Source organism: Ptiloglossa arizonensis, chromosome 12 (assembly GCF_051014685.1).
Source record: "Ptiloglossa arizonensis isolate GNS036 chromosome 12, iyPtiAriz1_principal, whole genome shotgun sequence".
NCBI classification, from domain to species: domain Eukaryota; kingdom Metazoa; phylum Arthropoda; class Insecta; order Hymenoptera; family Colletidae; genus Ptiloglossa; species Ptiloglossa arizonensis.
In genome coordinates, this window is record NC_135059.1 from 2,473,412 (window position 1) to 2,498,797 (window position 25,386).

At 39.6% G+C, this 25,386-nt stretch overlaps 1 long non-coding RNA gene across 1 annotated transcript in view; it reads right to left on the reverse strand.

The window, feature by feature from the left end:
• Positions 1-25,386, reverse strand: part of LOC143153523 (uncharacterized) — a 42,093-nt gene that overhangs the window by 15,738 nt on the left and 969 nt on the right. The gene's annotated exons all lie outside the window — the stretch shown is intronic.

Below are 25,386 nucleotides of genomic sequence, written 5' to 3' on the forward strand. Positions count from 1 at the left end.
AATGTAAAATGGATTCCATCGAGAGACGTATAGGATCGCGAAGAATTACGCGTAAACTTCTTTTGCGTAGTCTATCGATCGACTGTCAATTTTCTTGCGATTAAGAGTATCAAATTCGAGAAACGTGAAAGTAAAATTATAGTGAGGGTGTGAAGTTGACGACGATCGAAAATGTGACAGGGAAGCCACGAATTGTGAGCTATATAATAGAATGGAGATTGTAGACTAAAGTTGTAGCGAGGGTGTCAAGTTGACGATGACCAAAAATATGACAGGGAAGCCACGAATCGTAAGCTACATAATAGAATGGAGATTGTAGACTAAAGTTGTAGCGAGGGTGTCAAGTTGACGACGACCAAAAATGTGACAGAGAAGCCACGAATCGTGAACTATATAGTAAAGTGGAGATTCTATTATCTTTCTGATAGAAAGTATCGATACGATTGAAGTTCCTGGTAGTAAGTTTTAAAGAAGAGAGCTTGTTGTAAATTATACTCAGTTCGTTGGTATCTATTTGTGTATTTGTCTACGGTTCCATTTTAGGGGGATTCTATACACAGCACTTCGGAAATTAGTCCTTTATGAAAATTGTTTCAAAAGTCCGATCGTGTCTCCGTATTGGACGCAATGTTCTTCGATAACCCTTGATTACATTTCAAAATGCTACTTACATATACTATATTCTTTCACCCTAATTTGTAATTCCATTTTTCTCTGGCCATGTATTTTGTCTGGATTATTGATTTTATCTTTACCGAGAACGATCGAGTTTATTCAAACGTTCGAACGCTATTTTAAGATCAAACATTTTGCACAATATCGTAAATTATTGAACAAGTTTCTCGACGCACGTAATACGGTCTTCTGCCATCGTTCTGAAAGGAATTGTATTCCTTTGCAATAACATGCTGGTTCTTTGGAAGCAGAAACCCCAGACGTCTGCATTTGACGTCGTCATTATTGTTGAATCACCTGCCGCTCAAAAAGTACGACGTTGCTCGGAAGAAGTGATAATCGAACGGAGTAAAGTCTGGCCTATGCACCGAGTGAATTATTACAAAGCGTTACTATATTCGCGGAATTATAATTTTGTTCCGAATAATGGTGCAAAAGTTCTCGTTCTGAACGACAAACGAGTCGAATGAATTAAAACGAATGCAAAATATATTTTCGAAATCAGCCTCGAGAAAACTTTCCAACAATGAGTTTGCGCATATACTCGATTTTGATGGATGGTTTAAAAAGGAAGCTACGTGACTAACAGCGCGTAATATTTTCCGGGATGCCCCAATAAATTAGTATACTTAAACTTGTAGATTAGTATACTTAAACTCTGATCACTCAGAGTGATCATGGATATCTATGAATCAACGTGTACGGTTGTGCAAACAAGTATTGACTTTCACGGTGGCGCAAACACGTCGAAATAACCGATTTGCAAAAATTCTTTTCTTATACGTGTAGGTACATTCGCCGAAGCGTGTACACGTATAAAAACAAACTGATCTCTAAACGATTACATTGAAAATTACATCTGTTTATCACGATCGGTATCTAGTACTTGAAATACGTGAAACGTAAGGGAAAATAGAAAGGTATCCGCCATCTCGAGAAAAAGCATGTTGCAAGGTTCTCTTTGAAATTACAAGGACTGAAACCGGACGAAAATTTGTATAAGATTGCGGTACATTGATTTTGCGGCTGCGCTGCACGCTGAAGTATGTCTGGTAAGGTGTTCGTGCGGGACTACCACTCTTTAACCTCGGACCACGCCGTCATTTTCATAATGACAATGCCCCGGCAGCCTACACGGGGTAACCATGATGAGTAGTTTACACTGTACGGTTTACGGTGCGACTCCCGCCACCTTCGCAAATCTCCAGCCAGTCGAGTCACGGATCTCCACCGATTCTCGTCTAGCGGCTTGTTTGAAGAACTGCCTTAATGAGTTTATTTAAAACCTGGGAATTGATTTCGGCGATCATTCGACCGGACAAAATAACCGACATGTATTTTCGAAAAAACTAAACTTCCATCGACGCACGAAACATAGACTCTCGATGGAACTTTGAGAACGATATTCGATTTTGAGAATATCGTATGTTTTTTCGACGCGGAAAACATTTTTAGATAGAGCACTTTTAGAGAAAATCGTCGAATATTTTTCATCTTAATAGTCGACGCATCGGCAACAATTTTGAAAATCAAAATACCAATATGATTAATAAAGCAGTTGAGTGTGGTAAGGCGTACCGAAAACAATCAAAATCACGTCGATTGGAGAATGAAATAACAACAATTGATCGTATAGAGAGTGAAAGAAAGTTGAAATTTCAATTGGAAGGTAAAATAATAAAACTAACCGCTAAGGAAAAAAGTAGTCGATAATTATATCCGATCATCTTCTCCGAAACGATTCTAAAGACGTTTTTAACGTCAGGAAGGAATGGATCTTAATTAAAGGCGAGAGGGATACGATCGTTACGAGGAAATAAAAATCAACTTGTCTGGTCCCAGTAATAAGACACGTGTTAAACTTGATTCGGAACTCGGAGAAGAAAAGGCATTCGCGATCTCCGATCGCTGAGCGCCTAACGAGAGTGACATTTCGGGAGTATCGTCGTAAAGTTCGTCGAATTACGGTCCCGATCGGGGCGTACACGTGGGAAATGTCAAACGTCAGTGTTTACTCATCAACATTAAGTCCCCGCGGAACGTATATATTAATAACGAGTTACGGCCACGGCCGTGGAACACAATTGCGGATCGTGATCCGATACTAGGCATATACTTATCACTATTGTTGTCCCGGGGATGTCATCGGGGTCTATCGCCGGTATCACGATCGGTAGCTATACGTGTACCGCGAATAAACGATTACGATAACTCGGGGGGTCCCCCGATAACGATCTCGTTTATGAGCGACTCCTGGACAGGATCACCGTGATTCGATCGGGCTTATAAAGTTCGTGGCAAAAGTCCGTCGTGCCGATCGTGGACGCCGTCGAAATAAAGGTATTTCACGATCGTGAACCGCCGGATCGAGGAGAGCTCGCAATCTAATCTCCGCGCGGACGAGTACGATTATTAGTTTTTTCGTTCCGTGGATCGTTCGAGGAACGAGGCGCGGGACACTTGTCGCGATCGATGGTCGTGAAGGATCGGTAATCTTAATGGGACACCCACGTGCACGGCTCGAGGAGGGTATCGCGAGGAAGTCCGGAGTGCGTGTACAATCGATCCGACACGGTACGATCGGATTCCGCTAATTGCAAATTTATGGCGGCTCCCGGGGAATCCGGGGAGGCGAGAACGATTGACGCCGCATCGCCGTAAGCTGTGCTTTATTTCCCTCTGATACGGTACTCGATGACCGTTCCTTCATCGCGATCTCGAGAAATTGGAGCACCGAGGTTTTTTCACGCGTACACAACCGATCGAATTTTTCTCGCGACGAGATTTCAGCGATGTTAAAGTACCGTAGTCGCGTCCTCTGTCAATACTTGACAATACTTGTACGATCGATGAGTAGTATTGGTATTTCTTGTTTATAACTTGTATTGCCGTGTTTTGCCTGCTTGCCTCACTTCCTTGTAACCTTTCCAAGTGTAAACAGCTTATATCTGAAATAACTGAAAGTAAATGTGTTTTCTGTCTCCAATTTCAATAATTCCACACTTCCAAATATTCGATAAGGTTTCTAAGGTGGATGGAAAAGTTTGTTAAGTAAGATGGAATTTAGAATACTTTATCAAGATGTCGATGCAAATTGAATATTTCCTTAGACACGGATCGATAGAATTTAGAATATTTTCTTAGATAGGTACGATAAATGAAATTTAAGACACACTCTTAACACCCCATGTGGATTTCTCTACAGAGGCCTCTGATCGTACATTGTCCGCCAAACTTTGTTAAAATACGTGTCAATCGATAAATGATCTAAAATTTACATCTTTCGTTCGACATTCCTGTGCCACGTGTATCGGTGCAAGAATAAAAGTAGACTTCTTGTCGCGCACGCGCGGCAATTTTAAACAGGCATACGTTAACGATCTTTCGAATTGTATCCTTTTCGTCGACGAAGATGATTAACAATGCGCGCTTCATATGGTTAGCACAAATGTACGAAATGTCGGAAAACGTGAAACGACGCGTAAAATTGCATTCCATTCTATTTTGCAACAGACGAAATTGAATGCGATAAATTTAACACGCCGGGAGCGAAGGGGTTAACGAACGCTTCGCGAAATCGACGACACCGTTCCGTAGGATCTTTCGATCGATTAATCCTGCTTTTCCTCCGCAATCGACCATTCTTTTCTCGCTAACGGTCCTCGCGATGGCAAAACGCATGCGCGCGCGCGACTCGCTTACGATATTGCAAAGCGTGACTCATTCGACGTCTCTTGCTCGACCACGCGTGATTATTTCACGTTTGAAACCACCTCCGCGGTGGTAGGCATACGCCACACCGTCGACATTGCCACCTCTACTTTTGTAATGGCATTCTACGCGCTAAGTACACCATTGATCGCGTTGGCTGAGACCGCTGAAAATTTGTTCGGCCCGATAAAGCTCCGTGGTTGCTGGTAGCTGACGTTCTACCTACTGCCGCATTTCTTTCCCGCCATTTACATCAACGAACACAGCCGCCCGAGGAGAGGGTGAAGAACGTATATGCAATATTCGACCTATAATGCGAATTCGAGCTATAAATCTTAATGCATTCTGTATCCGGTGATTTCACGATCTCTATGGATCAATTACGAAGGCCTAGGTCTCCCGAAGTCCATAGAAATTTACGTCGCTTTATCATCTAGGATTACGAGCGTATACTATCGTCCATAACCATGATCCAGCGTTAAAACATAGTGACAGAGAGAACAGACGAGTAGCAGTAAATTCCGAACAAATATTCGAAGACAAATTGGAAAACTGTAAATCTGTGAAGCTCTTAAAAGATGACGACTATTTTATTTCATTTTACAAACGTAAAATTAATTTAGTATTATTTATACGTTCATGAATTCATTAATACTCAAACCGAGCAAGTGACGAAATTTACACGGTTGGTAGATCTCTCTATAAAAAGAAACATCGTTTACAATTTTCATTAAACTACCTTTGCAAAATTTACAAGGAACGTTTTTATCGAATGCTCGATTTTGCATAATGCAATAGAGTGTTTTAAAAGTTCAGATTATAATATCTGGTTTATTATAATACACAGATATCTCGCGTATCCAGTAATATATTATAATGATTTAACCTGATATGCTCGTGACTCTGCTTGTGACTGAACTGAAGAAACTGAAGGAAAGTAACGGGCAAACCGTCGATCGTGCAGCAGACGACCCTTTTTCGGCAATACAATTCTTAAAACCTAACATAGATTGTTTGCCACCAACATATGGCACTACTCAAATCATTGTTGCATTTGTCCCAATATAGAGTGTTATAAATATTATATTTTCTTTCAATACGAACAAAAGTTGTAACTAATAGGTTGCTCAATAAGTTTTGTCGTTCGATAAGAAACAGAGCTATTAGGTTCGTCGTTTTATTTTTCTAAAAATGGTACTACCGTTTGACGAACATGTGTGAAGTTTCACGTAGATCTGTCTACTCATTCGTATATTTACAAAGTTAAAATGTCATAGTATTTTTTTACAATGAAAAACACGAGAAAACTTATCGAACAACCTAGTATATTTCTATATTTCTTCAAAGTACCAAAATTTCATTATCTTCGACTGTTATCAATTCATTTCGCTAAGAATTGAATTTAGAGTCGTACAAAGTAATAATTTACTCCTTGCCTCTTGAATACAATTACCGAACGTGACACATTCGTAATCACCGATTTGATATCGCTTCTATTGTAAAATCGAGTTACCGTTCGATGTACATTAGTCCTGTATTACTTGAGTAAGTTGCACAGAACAATTGACGTGTTACCTGTATCGGTATATTAACAAGAAGAATTCAAATTTCTCTTTAAGATTCCTTCCGTTTGGATGACGAAACGTGGTAGAAGAGAAAGGAGAGAAGGAATAAAGCGTTACCGTACGAGGAAGAATTGTTCGCGAGAAGTTTAGAGAAATGGAAACTGTAAATTTAGAAACGATGCGCTACGAATTCGAAGGCTTCTCGCGATATCCGGGGACTTGTTTTATCGACGTTCGCGAATTTGTACATGTTCGTCGAACTGGTAGGTTGTGTTCCACGTGAGAAAGGGACGCGCGGCGAACAATAACTTACATCTCGCTTCGAAACGAAAGTACTGTCGCACAGAAGTCCATCCGTCACGTTTGGAATTCGTAAATCAAGAAACGAACCAGGAGAAAAGTTTCGTTTTACTGCTTCCTGGCGCCTCGGCCGGGCCAGACAATGCGTCACACACTTGCAGCCGGTGAACAAACGTCGAACAATGGTTCGTCCGTTAAGACAATACGTCGTTAATGCCTCCCCTGTGTTCGTGTCACGATTTTTCATCCGCGCGCCACGGTGAAACTGGGATTCGACGATGGTAAACCAGAATCCCGCCGAGATTCGGCGCGGGGAAAGGGCAAGCGTCCGTAATTGCATCGTACAATTAGGAACGTTAATGAGGTACTCGGGAACACGCGAGGGTTAATAGACATTTGCCAAATCAAGCGACGAATTACCCACCGTTCATTTTGTTCGAAGCGTTTCGATATACGAACGAAAAATATACCAAAATTGTCGAGCAAGGATGAGCATTTAGCTACCAGACGAAAAATGCTGTTTAACTTGAAGATTTGGTGACTCAGAGTTGTCGAACATCGTCGAAAGGAAAAGAAGAACATTTTTTTTTCACTGAAAAAGGTAATCGCGCGTTTTAATCGATGCATTTCGATACAGTCGAACGAAGTGAGAGAGAGGTTGCAGCAAGAATTTGCTCTTCTCGAGTGCAACGAATACGATCTGTAACATCACGATTGTGAAAAGCTTACGAGGAACACGTCTCTTCGACGCAAAAGTGTACAATTAACCAACGTTCTTTATCGAATAATTGAACTCTGGTTGCACGAAGGAACGATCCTGCTCGAAATACACATCGGGCACCGAGATAGTTTGAGAAATTGTGAAACTCGCGTATCGCCGCGCATTTTCCCACGTCTCCGCGTTCAATCGTACGTCAACGCCGAAAACCACCCCTTTCATTCGCCCGTTTCATTCGCCGCCCACGATACACCGCGCGTGGTAGAAAAGGAAAAAATAAAGAGCAACGAAATTCCGCGAGGGCCGTGCGCATAAAAAATTCGCACGTAAGTACGTTTCCGTCGATCGGACCGGCGATGCAACACGGACCCGGAGAGAATTATTCGACGTTCCTGGATACGAGATTTCTCGATATCCCGCGAAGCACGGAGTTCGATCTTGCCTCCACGATTTCACCTCTCCTTCTCCTCCATCTCCTTTTTCCCTTCGTGTCTTTTTTCCCCCCCTTCGCGCCGGTTGTGGCGTGCCACAATACAGGGTAACCGGGAGAACGGCCATAAAGCAAACGATAGAGAGACAATATTCTCTCCTGAGCAAACAATGGCTGACTTACGACGATCGTAAACAATCCCCTTATCCGCAGGTCGTTAACGCTGCATAATAATTTTCGCCAACCCCCATCGAGCGCGCGTGCCTCGGTATTATTTCCCGGGGGATCGATCGGGAGAGCGGTATCGATCGATATCTGGACCGTAGGCTCGTTAGAACCTACTCATCCGATTCGATTCAATAATGATCACCTTTGGACGATGGCTGGCTTGGCTAACATCGCGCGTCGGGGTGTTCGAGCGACGTCGAGGTATTTCGTTGCGAATACCGGCGATGCCACTGACGCGATTAGCCATCGACGATGATCGAGCGATTCGAGATCGAAGTACTTCGTAAGAAGTAGCGAAGATGTCGAAATTTCAGGCGATATCGATTTTCGATGGCGATACTTTTGTAACGAATAGCCGATCGATACGGATATGGATATATTACAGAGGAGATGCAAAGACTTACGAATGTATAAGAAATACGAATCAAAATATAATCGGTAGGAAACAAAGAGAGGGAAAATATGTAAATTCTTTGCTACGTTAAATATGTGGATACTTGGATACGTGCATAAACTCAACGATACTTTTAAGGAACCGGGCCGAGTGAATACTTTTATCAAATCTAGTACCTATTGTGTTTAAAAACTACGTAACTTGATATAAGAGTCATGGCTAATTTTAGGATACTCGTGATTGGAATATCCGAAAATAAAAATACCAGTAACAGGTTTTCGAATGTTGTAAATAAACTTCGAATATTCGGTTAATTATTTGAATATGTTAATTTTGAGAACGTAACCCACGAACTTAGCTTCCTTGTTCATGAACGTTCGAGCAGACTGCATCGATAAATCTTACGCAACAGCGTTACAATACTACAATGCCTCTTCGACATCAATTAGCGCACGACCGATACGCGGCCAAAGTAATGCATCGTTGCTAATGCTTGCTAATTATTTTTTCCGCGCGTCGTGCACCTCATCCCGTCTCGATGCATGCTATATACAGGGAGTCTCGATAATCGTAGTACAACCGAGAAAGGTTTCTTCGCGCAAAAATTAATCGAAAATATACGATGAAATTTTTTCGCACGATCTTCGACATGGAGAGAAACAAGTTTGCAAATAAATCGGATATGCACGCACTTGACCGCGATAAAAGTACCAGTGACCGTGTGCCAGTAGTCGACACTTAATACTAAATTTCAATTATGCAGAAAGGTATAGATTCCGATAGTGATCAATTTCTGGATTCTGTATTTAACATGTTTTTAGAAGTAGACCGGACTGGTCGGTGCAACTTTCTTTATTTTATTATTCTTTCTTCACTTTTGGAACATACGATAATCTGAAATCTCTACAATCTCGATGATACTGTAAAATTTTATTTCATATTTTCGAGTCGACTTTGCACGAAAAATCCACCTCTTATCGATAACACTAGGATCACTGGGTCACCCTGTACGATCGTGCGACACGATACGTTGCGTAGATGACTGAAATGAGTCGTGAAAAATATTTATTTCATTATACTCTCTCTACTTTTGGAGCGTACGCTGTGAAAGAAACCTTCAGTGTCGGTGATATGACAAAATTTTTGTTCCATTTGTTTCATTATACTTTCTTCACTTTTGGAGCGTACGCTGTGAAAGAAACCTTCAGTCTCGGTGATACGTCAAAATGTTTGTTCCATATTTTCGATTCGATTTTGCGAGTCGAATTCACCGGTTACCGGTTGCGATCGTGCGATGCGATACATTGCGTAGATGACTGAAACGAGTCGTGAAAAATACTTATTTCATTATACTTTCTCTACTTTTGGAACATACGCTGTGAAAGAAACCTTCAGTGTTCCAAATTTCCAAATTTTTATTCCACATTTTCGATTCGATTTTGCGAGTCGAATCCACCGATTGCCGGTTGCACCGCGATCGCTGGGAGACCCTGTACGATCGCGAGACACGAGCGCGATGCCAAACGTCGTCGCTGTGTACTGCAATACGTCACGTCGGTGGCTCAAATGAGTCAGAATGACCTCTCACCGGCACGGCGTCGAGTACCCGGCATCCAGTACCCGTGGATCGAATGTCCGCCACCCACGGCCGTCGATCGCCGATAGATCACACCTGATCGTAAATAGATCACTCGCGCCCGTTCCCGGCCCGTGGGCGTACCTTCCGATCCCGAGCGTTTGGCCAAAGTGATTTTCAACATTGTCTCGAATCAATGCCACCGATCTCATTATAGATACGTCTCGCGAAAACGTTTTTCACTTTTTTCGCACCGTTTTTCTTTTTCTCGCCTCTCGTTTCAGCCGGAGGTGCCGCGGCGCCGGCTTTGTTAATTCACCGCGAACTATTTGCCCGGCAACGAGGCAGTGATTAACTTATTCGGCGTTCGTCTATTCGACGGCTTTCAATGGCTCGAGCTGGACGTTATCCGTGACGTATCGCATCACGCGTAAAACGCTCCAATTAAATCGCAACGAGCATTGATACGATTCGATCGGTATAATTGTCCGTGTTCGTGAAACCGACCGCAATGAGATCGCCGAGGTGTAATCGAGAATGACTAATATCTACAATGGTGGAACGTCGATGAAAATTTTAAATCGATTTATCGTTGACGTTGCGCCGATCGTGCGGAGTTTTTGCTCGATCGTTATATCGAGTCGTTTCGAGTAAATTGTATTCGTGGAAAATTTGTACAGGTATACGTAAAATGATATCAATCTACCGATTTACCATTTTCATGCACGATATTCTCCTGTCACTGATCGAATTTATCGATGCTCGTTCCGTAGAAATTAGTCACGTTCTTACCAAGTCCTTGAAGTTTTTCGTTTTCAGAAAGTTGTCTCGACTTCGAAATAAATGTTACCGTAGAGTTTGATCGATACTCGCAACAGACAGCGCAGTGTGTTCTACTTTATCAAAGTCGAAAAACAGAGTACTGTGTCAATAGATATTTTTCTTACGTTTATTTACGACTGCAAAATATCAACCGTCTTGTTCAAACTTGTTTCAGCAATTGATAGAACTCTGACAATCAAACAGCAATGGACGTGATATTTTTCGAACTTGTACAAAATTTCGTATAGTTAAGCGCAAAGATTCATTATACGATCCGATGCAATTAACAGAAGTGGTCTAGAATTAATTCTAGGAAGAAAGAAAAATCAGTCGTGGTTAGAATTACGAATCGTATTGTAATTCTATGTAAAAATTATTTGACACTGTCCTCGTTCCTCTTATACATCACATTCTCCTTAACTCAAGAATTAATAAAGTTAAATGTTTTACAACACCATTTTTCAACGAAGATTTTTTTCACGATATAAAATTTAATTATTGTCAGAAGGGGAAGTTTTGCAGTGCGTGAACTATAATCTGCGATACTCCTCTAATCTAATTTTACCGCATATTCGTACATAGCAAAAGATGCTGGAAATGAAATTTTGAAATCTTTTCGTTATATTCAAATTTTCCATAAATTCGATAGTAACAGAAAGGTCCACCCGAACCGTTCTGCCTCCAATCCCCTACGAGATCGAGTAACAACAGATATCCCTAGTTACGTGTACTTTAGAAAATAAAAGAAAAAAAGTTGCATATGAAAAAACTATCGAAATATCGTATTTGTTAAATTCGAAGGATCTTTCGTATTCCGAGCAACATCGAACGACCCAACCGGTGTGCAATATAATCCACACTTTTACAAGTCTTTGGTGCTAAAATGAGTGGGCCGAGCGCATAAATTCAGGAGATAACACCACGAATGAACATGTTGAGTGAAAATTCTACAAGAGTGAAATAGTGTTCGATCGTTTCCAATTAGAAGCCCTGGAGGGTGTCGGATATCGTTCTCCGGTGCGAGCAAATCGCGTCGAATTTGAGGATTATAGGTACGTTTCGTGTAACGTGCAATGTACCGTGCTGTTTACGACTTACTTTACGACACCTCGTGCAATCATTCAACGATCGAGTAACGAAATGAACGTCCGAGGAAGGATTTTTCGTCACGTGATTTACGAGAGAAACCGAAAGGTTTCGAGCCGCTTTGAAGCAACGGACAGCGCTCTAAAGACATTACCTCTGTTACTTTAATGAGCCATTTAGCAGCATTTATCGGATTCAGCTGAAACCTTTTACCGGCTGTTTGTAAACATCATGAGGCCCGCTTGGAAAAAGGCGCGCGGTGTGTACAGCCGTTCGAGAGGGGCCCTCCAGCGATACAGACGTGCAGCAATATGTATGTATGTATATCGATCGGGACGCCGATTGCGTAATTGCAATTAAAGCGATCTTGTAATCGTAAGCCGGGTATAATTAATGAACTGAATCGTGCTGACGCTCCGAGTGTTGTCTATCGCGGCGCACGATCGTGCCGCAGGCCGTGAGTAAGCGCAATTTGCCATATTGTCTCTAATAATCCCGGCTAATTAGTTTTGTCTCCCGTTTATATCGGTCGTCGGCGAGCGCACACCCGTCGCCTCTTCTGCCAACGTATCTACAGACGGAAGAGAAAGCATCGCCCACGCATTCGCCGGGCACGCTGTAAAATTTCAGAAACGACAGGAAACTTCCATATTCCTTATCCTTGAAAAACGTATCTTTCGTTATGAAATATTGAAACGTAACGGAAATAAAAAAAGAAAAAAGTAAATTAACGCAACCGACACGTATCGATTAATAAGGTACAACGAAACATACATTTCGCGCGACAACCGAGTACGTTGGATCGTATTTTGACCAACAAATATTATTTACGGTAAAACTATAATAATGAAATTTTTGTTAAGAAATAGACATTATTTACGGTGAAACTACAGCCGTGAAATTTCGACTAACAAATATCACGAGCAGCGAAGCTACGACTGTGAAATTTTCATTAAGAATCCGAGTTTAACAACCGTAAGAGTAGATTTTTCCTGTATCGTTTACAGGATTTTTTCACCGAATATATCGATTGTTGAGATTAGTGACACATTCGTGCTAATAGTCAGGACCTTTTGTTACCATACTTATAAACGCACGTACACAAATGTACAATACACACACGCTCCATAATACATACTCGAGCTGCTTCGTTCGTTGCACACGATACGTACGCATGTACTATCCTACAATTTTAAAGCTAGCGTATATTTCGAGCGCCAAGTTCAAAATTTTTTAACTATCCCTTCAAAGAACGTATCGAAAGTTTCAACACAGAATTGCGTTATAGGAGATTCGTCAACACGAGGAAGGGGTTATAACTCGACACCAGAAAGGAACAAAGAGACCTCGGATCTCTTTTACGTCCTGGTGATGCCCACGAAGAGACAGAGAAGGGGAAGAAGAGCTGGCGGTCTATTAGAGGACGAAATTAGTTCTACACGTATGGCGAACGTAATGCAACAAGCAACGTAAAGAGACGAGGCGAGCTGGAGCGAGCAAAGCGAGTCTCGGTCGCTGCTGCCGTCCGTAGGTCGCGGATTTATGGCCAGCCGGGTTTTATGCCCTGTTTGTAGAAGAAGAAGTGCACGGAAGATCCTTGATTATTTCCTAGTTCGCTTTTACGTTTCAATTTAGCTTCTTTGACTACGGTCTCGCTCAGGTTTCTCCGGGTGATCGGTTCGAAACGGAGCAACTGACCGCGCTGCTCGTTGCGTCGCCACGCAACCTGCACTCTTCGCACTGTAAGGTGAATCGATTGGAAAAATCAAAGGCTAAGATTGACTCTTAATATCCGTATATATGCTTTATTCTGTCGACTGCTCGCATACCAAAGATCGACTGCCTTTTTCGGGTTAAGTCGTATCTTCCGTTTCTCCAAAGCTGTTTACAGTTTCTCGATTCTTCTAAAACTTCAACTGTCGCATTTTGACGACCCTGCTTATTTAGTGGAGACCATGAGTTGTCCCAATCGAACCTAAATATCGCCACATGTATACAAACAGCTTACAGCACAATACTTCGCCAATCGTCAAACGATCGAAGCGTTTCCTTCGAATCTTCGAACCAGCTTCGAAATTTACGAATTGTTAAAACGAATTCACTTACAGGAAGTATATTACTCTTTAAACCGATAAGGAATATTCTAAGTGTTCTAAGATGAGTAAAGGGAAAAAACGAGAAATGTATTTTTCGTAATCTTTCGTTTTGCAGCAGATTTTGTTCGCGAAAACTGGGATCACAATGCTATTAAATAGTAATTGAAATGTTTAAAATCGTCTGCATAAGACAGCATTAATGATTTGATCTACTGGTGAAAAACAGAGAGTGTCCAATCGGTACTGAAACGAAATTACTATTTGAAAAAGAGAAAAGATTTGGAAAGACAAGTATTTGTAACAAAATTGTTACATTTGCGATGAAAGTATCTGTTAGAAAGGTGTCGTTTTATAGTTGGCGTCTCTCAACCACCCCTCCCGACAAGACTTTCTTAATAACAACAAACAATAACCTAGCATTCGTCTTACGATTACGTTTACATAAGACAAATGATTTCAGAAATTGAATTTCTCTTTCATTCGAAGCTCACAATTAAAAAATTACCAATCTTCGTACAAAATCTCCGTACGTCGAATTCTCGTTCGTTGAACTTCTTCCTCGAGAACATCTATAAGTCGAATCCTCTGTAACTCGAAGATTCTAGCTCTCCTCTCCATTGTATCAGAATCACTCTGCAGTCGTTTGAACTCACTATCGAGAATTTTCTCATCTCGTCTACCTTGCCTGCTCGCGGTAACGAAACAAGCTAGTAGATCTGTCGTGTTTTACAATCATTACTATCTATTAATCGTTAGAAACAACCGATTCGAGTCGAGTGGTGTTCGGAATACCCTCGTTCCGTGCACCCTAACCGCTCGCTACATTGTCGCGAGCCAGCTAGTAGATCTATCTCGTTTCACAGCCGTATTTACGGCGGAGTATTCGTTAAAACGTCCGTGTTCACCAAAAATATGTATCTATTCGCGAAAGCAACCACGCGGTTGTTTCGCAGTTTGGCAAAAATTCCGCGCGACTGGTAACGAACACCTCGTAATCCTCTGTTGCGAGCTAGGTGCAAAGAGGCAGAGTTTACGGATAAATAACGTTTACGCGGCAGTTAGGGGCGGGAAAAAGGACATTAACGAGGACGTGGCTGGTGGAAGTGTCGGTGAAACGGGGATTTCCCAACACGGCTTACCTAGAATTTGTAAATCAACGGGTGGAAGCGGCGTACACGCTCGTGCGTGTGATGCAAACGCGTCGCCCGACCTATTCACGCCCACCTTCGCGACCATAGCTGCCAACTGTAATTGACTTTGTATTGAGATTTATCTGGTTCATGGCGATCTTTTAACAAAGATTTCCCGCGGGTTTATTGGCTCGGTGTTGCGACAGAACATTCACGGTGACCACGACACTGTGTAATTAAACTAGCGTCATACTTTACGACCCTGCCGCGGTAATTTGTTCGAAACGATCTTGTCGCTGGCTCGTTCCCGGCCGGAGGAAAACTTTCGGCGTGCTCGCCTTCCTGCACGGCGGTCCCGCTTATTACGCAAATCGCGACAGGGGTGATTCGTGTCACTGCGACGGTTCGTTGCTTGACAATGAACGTGTGACGGGGCTTTTACGCGTCACTTGCGGTAAATTAAATATTTCAACGAAAAATAATACCAACTGTGGATTATTAAAGAGATGAATCTTTTCAACTGAGAAAAGATGTCGTCGCGTGAATCTAGACTTAGATTCTTCAACTAAGGATTACTAAAGAGATGAATCTTTTGAACTAAGAAAAGATTCTGTCCTCGTGTAAATCTAGACTTAGATTCTTCAACTAAGGATTATTAAACAGATGAATCTTTTCAACTAAGAAAAGATTCTGTCGTCGCGTGCATCTAGACTTAGATTCTTCATCTAAGGATTATTAAAGAAATTAATATTTTCAACTAAGAAAAGATTCTGTCGTCGCATGAATCTAGACTTAGATTCTTCAACTAAGGATTATTAAAGAGATGAATCTTTTCAACTAAGAAAAGGTTCTGTCCTTGCGTAAATCTAGACTTAGATTCTCCATCTAGGGATTATTAAAGAAATTAATATTTTCAACTAAGAAAAGGTTCTGTCGTCGCATAAATCTAGACTTAGATTCTCCAATTAAGGATTATTAAACAGATTAATCTTTTCAACTAAGAAAAGGTTCTGTCGTCACGTAAATCTACACTTAGATTCTTCAGCTAAGGATTATTAAAGAGATGAATCTTTTCAACTAAGAAAAGATTCTGCCGTCACGTGAATCTACTCTTCAATACTTTGTTGAACCGTAGTAAAAGAAAGTTAAGCGAGACACAAATGATTTCAGTTTGAAGGTTAGACTTAGATTCTCCAGTTTATTCGCATTTGGGTCTATATATACAGTCTTATCCTTTTAGATAGCTTTGTACGGTAGGTGAGAGTGGGGATTAGGGCAAAGTTCAGTCGATGTCATCCAGGTACTGTCATTCCTGGGCAATGGGCTGTTTTTGGTGAATCGCAAGGGCAAGGTTCAGCTGATGTCATCTGGTGATAGATAATCTTTGAACGATGAATCGTTTGATGCTTCACAAACGTGTCGTTCGATCGATTCGCGTGGTTAAATACGCAACGACTTGCGAAATGATCCTCGATACGATAGACAATGGTTTCGCGGAATTTCGATGACTACGAAGACCGTCTCGAATGCGAACGAGACTTTTTTCTCGCATCGATTTCAGCGCGTTAAGAAGAATTATTTTTATGTACAGTGTGCTTGGTAACTTCTATACATTTTTGGCAGTGAATTGGCAAGTTTGTTGTTATATATTTTGAAATAATTGCGCTTTGTTACCGGTTATTGAACTTGTCTTCTTATCGGTTGCAATGTGTAAGGAAACAAAAGAGGATTCGTCTCTTTAATAATCCATAGTTGGAATTATTTTTGTTTTAAATATTTAGTTTACCAAGTGACGCGTAAAAGTCCTATATATTTCTCCTATAATCGATATATAATCGATAATAACAAGTTATTTCGGGCAATTGTTAATAGTAGAATTGTTCCAGTTACAAAATCATGCCACATATTGTTACGAAATTATATATGGACACTTGTAACGAGGACATTGCTTAAATTTTTTTAGAGAAAGAATGATATTTTTATTGTACCATGTCCAAGTATATAATTTTCAATTGAAATTTCTGACAATTTATACGCAGAAATTTCATCGTTACTGTACCGAAACGAGTCTATTCGTTGTTCAGCTTTTACTTGAACGTAACGATTTAAATTATTACGATAATATTAACGATCGCGAATGTACGAACAAACGTGATGGTCTGAGAACGATGAAAAAAGACAATCGTAGAAAGTAAAATTTAATAAACAACTCGAACAAGCAGATAGAATAAGAGACACAAATTAAGCAAAGAATTATAATATTTCCAATAAAGGAATAGGGCGATCGAAAAACGAATTTTTACATTTTCACCAGATAATACGTTAAAAATCATTTTCAACTATTATACCGTTTACAATTGTCTTTAATGGATCGATTAAAATATCACGAATATAGTCTACCGACTTTATATTTTCGACTTATCCAATATTTTCGATTAGAATAACAATTCAATCGAATCGAAAATTTTGGGCTCTTTTAGTTACGAATCGAAATTAATTTCTGGATTAATTTTGAATCGAAGGAATACTCTCTTAGAATTGTTCATTTCTCCAATATTTTCAGAATGAAATTTTAAACGAGGAATTTGACGACGAGGAGGAGGAAAGAACAGGGGGACGCAGTTTCGGAGCGTCCCTTTGCGCAATTATAATATTCATTTTTCTTTTTGCATTCCCACGTAGTAATGACGCTCGCATAACTTTCGTGAAACGACCGCTGGCGGGGTCCACGGAGGCAATCAGATAAAAGCAAACACCCGCACGGTCTTACGTAACCGAGCGCGTGTTACGACGTGCGTGTGACTGTTTGAACGTGTTTGTCGGTGTTGTTTTAATTTCCTTGTTGCGCGTGGTCTTTTAAGTTTCTCTTTCTCCGTGAAGAAGGGAGACGATGGTGCGCGTTAATATGTATGTAGACACCACAAGTTCTTGCGAACGTAAAAGATGGTCCTGCCCTATACGGGTGTTTGCGCACATTCTTTCATTTTTTTGCTGTATACGGCACTTTAAGCTTTCCTTTCCACGCAAAAAGGGGAGACAATATATACGCGTATACGTGGGTGTGTGATATTTGCGCGGCGTTCATGATTTTTCTGTGGTTCGTTTGGCATTGTACCGTGTGTGGACAAGTACCGCCTAAAAATTACATACAACGGACAAATAACCGTTTGACCGTGGATGTTTATCCGTATAAGATATGCAAAAGAATATAGGACATTTATAAATATATAAATATACATTATGTACGAAAAATATACACGTATGCATATTTAGTATGTATATATGTTCGTAGATACGAAGAGTGTGTAAAATATGTAAGGAATATGTACGATGTACGTGCACAGTGCAAAATAATATTCGAATTATTGTAACATTGTATGTAATTGTTAAAAATATTTAAATCGTTCTAGCGTTATTTAGCAACGTAATGTAAACTCGTAATTAAAATTAACAAAATTTAACAGAACGAATGTAGTACCAAGGGGGTATGTCTCAATATTTTTGCAATTAACAAGTTACGTACAGTAAGCAAATTATTCCGATTAATAATCACGACACGAGCCGCGCAATTGTTTCGTCACAACGTCGCATAAGCCATCGAACAACGCAACTATGTATGTTGCCGTGGCCGGTTTTCATGCTAGCCAACCTTTGCCGGGGCACGTGCCCTAATCAATGTCAGACTAATCCTTTCTGACTCTACATTGTTTAGTATGATAAATGTCAATTTGGGCGTGGTCCGTATCTTTGATAGCATACTAGCGATACCCATTGACGTGGTCGTGCAAAACACGAAACGAATCTCGCGAGATGAATATACTCCATATTGCACAAAGTATGCAAAACATTCGTGCATACGTCGTTTAACAGAAATGTGCAAAATAACCATATCTTTAAACAATTTCGAACCAAATTCCACTCTTCTAAATATATATTTATGAAAATGTATATTTGTGTACACATACCTAGTCCGAGAATACGCGAATTTTTAAATCGGTGTATTCGAAACAAAACACAAAGTTACTTGGATTTTATTTCATACGGTGCGTTGAATATAATTTATTCATCATCACGAACGTTTTACAAGTATTTCATCTCGCTAGGAGCTTTCACGATCTTCTACAGTCGACGTGTGAAATATTCAATCGATAAAAATGACTCAATTTCGAATCGATTGTAGTGCCCAGTTTCAAAAAGTCGCAGTCGCAAATTTATAAATTATTTCAAAGGGCTCAAAATCTCTCTCCTTCTCTCAGGGTGGCGCCTTTGTAAAATGTTGATAAACCTCGAACGGTTACTCGTTCGTAATAGCCTCGTTACAAAATGTTAATTTATCGTTGCATCGAAACGTTTGTCGACGTGGCCGTGACACGAGTATTTCCTCGCGATACAGGGAAACGAGATTTCAATTAATTACCCGAGAGTAACGACGCGCAGAATTTCCGTATGACAAAATGTCATCGGATTAAGAGATTATCACGACGTGACAATCGGGAACGCGGGGTAATTGCTGCTCGCTGGTAACACAATGATCATGCGCGATAGTGGCATACTAAGACCTGCTAGACACTGGACGACAACGGTGTGTTGTCGCGATCGACTTGCGTCACGCACGCATGCTGAATAATTAATGATATCCGCCGTTGAAAGAAGTAAATGTCTGCTACGGAGAATCGAGTGAACATACCGCGGAATTAATTTCGGCGTGTAGCGAGCCCGGGAACCTGCTCGTGTTAATCGATTGGGAAACACAACCCTTGAAAGGTGATTATTCAAACCAATTCCCGGTTAACCGGAGCGACGAACCATCGGAAAAAATTTACTCCCGATCGTCGAGCGGTGTCGATTCGATTCTCGATCGATGATCGAATACGCACGGTGAGTTTACGTGAGTTGTGCAACCGAAACTCGGACCGTACTCCCGTTACGATAACAATCGTTATGAAATAGTTCGGTAACCGTGGTCCAGAATCGACGCGGTCAAATATTTCTATATCGATCATCGAAACAAACTTTACTGTTACGATTTTGACGTGGCCGGTAAAGTTAAGAATTATAATTTTGTAGGCTTTTGAAACGTATCTTTCCCTCGATACTGGGTGGTTCGATGAGTTTTATCGAACGACAAAACAATATCGAACAACTTATTACGAGACGTTTCGTTCTGAGCAGCTGGGATCAAATAGGATAGATGTAACGATCGATTAGAGTACTCGATCATCGAAACGGTGGGGAAAAGATCGATGTAAATACCCAGTGACGTATAAACGATAACGATTAATTCAAAGATGAGCAACCGTTCGAAAACACAACATGCAAAATTTCACGGACAATTCCTATAGACGATAATACGATAAGTCGATTAATTCCATCAATTCCAAGTCGATTTATCATTTAACCATCTTGTAACCTACGGGTAATCGAGTAACATCGTGCTTATATTCAACGATTGAAATAATAAATAGTAAGATTAGAGTAACTTGAATTTTAGGTCGAAAATTTTTAAATATACTTTCGTAATAATGATAAAAGCGAAGTAAAAAAATGTCGCGGTTATAGATTTTTGATTTTTCACACGTTCTAACATGAATTCGCAATAAGAGCGTTCGAAAAAGTTTTCGACAGCTCTTTTTTTGTAATCAGTTTTTTGTAATTTTTTATTTGTAATCAGTTCGTTGGGAAAAAGAATGAAATATCACATAAAAATTACTTCGACCAACATTAAATTTACCAACCGGTCGAAATGACCGGTTCCAACCGATGTTATAAAGAAATTTACTTTATATTCCATAACACGTTTTCTAAACACATTAGGACTTTCTATTCTATATGTACGATCAATTTTAGAAATTCCTCTTTTTCCTCGAGCATCTGTTTCCCCGAGGTACGTACGAGGTGTACCTTAATATACTGGAATCTGTCGGTGGGGCTAGTGTTAAATATACACGGAACGTTAAAATAGCTACGTGACTTTGAAACTCGATCGAAAAAAAAACGACATTTCGTGCATTTAACGAGTATCGTCTTTCGTGTACAGCTCGAACAGAACTCATGCTCGGTATGCGTTAACATTGGTGATCGGCGGTCCAAATTTATGTTTCTTTAAAGAGTTTACAAGAAACGAACACTCGAGAACTTTTAAATAATCTTAAGGGAGAGCGGAGTCAGTAGCAACACTTTGACTTTGGAACACGATTACGCGAAAGCTATTGCATTTGTAACACAAAATTAGAAATTCTAAATTTCTAGATTAAATAATTCTAAATTTCTAGATTAAATAATTGTAAATTTCTAGATTAAATAATTGTAAATTTCTAGATTAAATAATTGTAAATTTCTAGATTAAATAATTGTAAATTTCTAGATTAAATAATTGTAAATTTCTAGATTAAATAATTCTAAATTTCTAGATTAAATAATTCTAAATTTCTAGATTAAATAATTCTAAATTTCTAATTTTTAAATATTTAATTAAAAATTCGGTTGTTCCCGAAAATCACAAAGATATTTATACCCAAAAGGGGTAAATTGTTCGATCATCAGGGTCAAAATTCAAAATTATTAGCATTTTTTACAGATTCTACAATAAATAAAGCCAATGAAACGCAGTTGACGACGAAAATGGATGTTATTCGAATAAATCTTTATCGCGATAATTATTCGAGTAAAAGTGAAGTTGTACAAACTTGCTACTTAATTATCTGACATTCTTCAGCCACGGTAATTTTGCTGTACGTCAGGTAATATTCAAGATATTAATAAAAAACGGCAAGCATTAATAAAAATGTAACAAAATGTTACAGTCCGATGTCCGGGACGGTCGGTTGTAACAGTGTACACGTGGAGACTACAATAACGCAAGTTCAATTTCCGAAAATCAAGAAATTTGTCTAACTAAATTGTAACAGTATATGAAAAAAGCGCAAAATTATTATTTTGGTACACAGAAAGACCCAAACCTAACCCTAACACTTGTACATTTTTAAACAAGGTTACTGTCCCTGACAATACCACAAAATAACAAGTAGAGAGACAAACTATCGAATATTTCTACTTTTCAATTTGAAAAAATGTCGAAGACAATTTCCTCGAATATGGAAAATCAACGTGACGGTCAACCGATCAATATAGAAGAAACTCGGACTCGGTGACGAGATATATTTCTCTTTCGATGTCAAACAACTCGAGTATCGTCGCTACGCTCGTCTCAACGAGTTCGTAAACGCTGAAGAGGATTACGAAACGAATAATCGGACATTGCGCAACAAACGCGGCGAGAAAATGTCCACGGTCGGCCAAGAGAAGAGAAAATAAATAGAACGAAGAAATTCCCGCTCCGTATCGAGGGAACTGTTTCTGGCAGCTGTTGCAAGCGTCGATCTCGTTCCTATCCCGAATCGTTTAACATTATAATGACGAGGCCTCCGAGAGAACACTCGTAACAGGTAGGAACATACTCGGGAGACCTGTTACGAGAGAACGGACCCCCCGCAGCCTGCGTTCGCCGACGTCAGATGTTATCTTCATCTATCACGGGCTAGAGAAGCGAGCCGAGCGAGCCGCCGGATCGGCTTTTGATCTCCTCCCGTTCGGCTCGCGGCTGTGCGAAAATATCGCGTGAGTGGACGCGCGAGGCGCCGAGTTCCCGTTATTATCGCGAAAATCTCGGGGCCGTCTTGGGTGCTCTCAGGGGGACCCGCATATGCGCCCGGACCCAGCGTTTTTTCGAGAAAATTAATGGGCCCCGCTGGCGGAAACCTCCTCTCCTCCTTTTGCGCAGGGGCGCTGACATTCTTGCGCTTTCGCGGAACTTGCCTCTTTTCTTGCACGAAAGAGTTTATCTGTTGAGTGGGAACGCGGGAATCGAACGATTTCGACGAAATGGTGATATCGTGGCGTGATTTCTAATGGTGAAGTTTTTAGGGGGGAAATCTCTAGGGGGGGAATCTCTAAGGGGGAAATTTCTAGAGAAGAAATCTCTAGGGGGAAATTTCTAGAGACGAAATCTCTAGGGAAGAAATCTCTAGGGAAGAAATACCTGGGGACGAAATCTCTAGGGACGAAATCTCTAGGGAGGAAATTTCTAAGGACGAAATCTCTAGGGACGAAATCTCTAGGAAGAAAATTTCTAGAGAAGAAATCTTTAGGGAAGAAATCTCTAGGGAAGAAATCTCTAGGGACGAAATCTCTAGGGGGAAATCTCTAGGGAAGAAATTTCTAGAAACGAAATTTCTAGACAAGAAATCTCTAGGGAAGAAATCTCTAGGGACGAAATCTCTAGAGACGAAATCTCTAGGAAAGAAATCTCTAGGGAGGAAATTTCTAGAGAAGAAATCTCTAGGGATGAAATCTCTAGGGACGAAATATCTAGAGAGGAAATTTCTAGAGAAGAAATCTCTAGGGAAGAAATCTCTAGGGAAGAAATCTCTAGGAAAGAAATCTCTAGGGACGAAATCTCTAGAGACGAAATCTCTAGGGAGGAAATTTCTAGAGAAGAAATCTCTAGGGAAGAAATCTCTAGGATAATAATCTCTAGGGACGAAATCTCTAGGGAGGAAATCTCTAGAGAAGAAATCCCCAGGGAAAAAATTTCTAAGAGCGAAATCTCTTTCGACGATCGGAAACATTAGAAATTTAAATAAAAATTCGATTGTTCCCGAGAATCACAAAGATATTTATATTAGGGGGACCGGAAAGTAATGTCGGGAAACGACATTAAATTCAAATACATAAATTTTAAATTTAATTATTTACAACTAAACAAGTCACTATAACCTCAGAATGTCTTTGCTACGACTTTAATGTACACAATGAGCTGACAAATGACAATCAAATAGTGACATGCGCAGAAACGACATTAAATTCAAATACATAAATTTTAAATTTAATTATTTACAACTAAACAAGTCACTACAACCTCAGAATGTCTTTGCTACGACTTTAATGTACACAATGAGCTGACAAATGACAATCAAATAGTGACATGCGCAGAAACGACATTAAATTCAAATACATAAATTTTAAATTTAATTATTTACAACTAAACAAGTCACTATAACCTCAGAATGTCTTTGCTACGACTTTAATGTACACAATGAGCTGACAAATGACAATCAAATAGTGACATGCGCAGAAACGACATTACTTTCCGATCCACCTAATACCCAAGAGGGGTAAATTGTTCGATCATCAGGGTAAAAATTCAAAATTATTAGCATTTTTTATAGATTCTACAATAAATAAAACCAATGAAATGCAGTTGACTACGAAAATGGGTGTTACTCGAACAAATCTTTATCGGGATAGTTATTCGAATAAAAGTGAAGTTTATTCATATTTGAAAGTCCATCCGATTCCTAAGCATTATTGACAGGGTAACCAGTCTGTGTACCATTGCTTGCACGAAAAAATAAAATATTTCAACTGTAAAAACTGTGTCATTTTTAACTGTTAGATCTGCGATCGAGAATACCGTGGTTTCCAACGGTCCCGTATCCAATTATATAGAATAAACTAATTCTAGCGAGATTTTATTCAATGCACTCACAGTTTTTGAGAAAATTTTTACAAAACAAATTTATTCTGGTTTTGGACTTTAGAGAGTATCTTAATTTTTAATTTTCAATTTTGAAGCTAAAGAAAATTTCATAAGAGGATTAACAATTCTAAGAACGGTTCGGTCGACTTTTTTAAACAATTGAGTGAAATCTACAAATTTCTTATGGATTTGAGATTCTCGGTATGAGTTATATTATCATATAATGAAAATAAGAGAGACCAGCAATTTTTTATTTCTAAAAAGTGACCACGCAAAATAAATGTCCAAATGGAAAATACTCTGATCCTATAGAAACTATGTAGGTGATGTGATTATTAACTGGAACGGTAGTTTCCATTATCATATATGAAGTGAGTACAATATCGTCATAGTGGCGCCATCTGACGTGAGCCACACGAACTAGTACCACGGTTATCTCGAAATTTAATCGTCGGCGTTTAATTCTCATCTCTACACAGACACTATATATATAGTTCTATTACGTAGATTTAGCACAGACGATATATCCACAGATACTTAACTCTGTAGAATAGATGCTTAATTTTACATAAGTGGTGTCACAAAATCTAAAATGTCGAGCACGATAATAGTAGAAACCAAACGTGATACTATAAAGGGTTAAGTCTAAATACGAAACAGAGTATATCTTTTCGTAACAGAGTGTATCGTCAATGTAACGATAAATGGAACTCGGAAAACTTTAACAACACGAGACTAAAAATCTTGTTAAAAATTGACATATCACTGCAATACGTATAAACAAGTATAGTTTGGGAAACATAAAAAGTAAATTGCAAAGCCTGGTAAATCATATAACACACAAAGTACACAGTTAAAACTTGAAAATAAAATAAAAACAATGAAAATAATATTTAATACGCGTAACACTCCTACTAGAAATTTACAGTTTTAAGATGTAGATAAATATATTGATAACAAAATTTTGAACTCAGTATTCTGTCTAATTTATTATAAAAAATATTTTATACAATTACCATTCCTGTTATTTTATATCACTAATAATAATGTAGTGCAAAATATAGCGAGTGCAGCGATAGTGTAGAAAATTCTTTTAACAAAACATAAAAAAAGTACT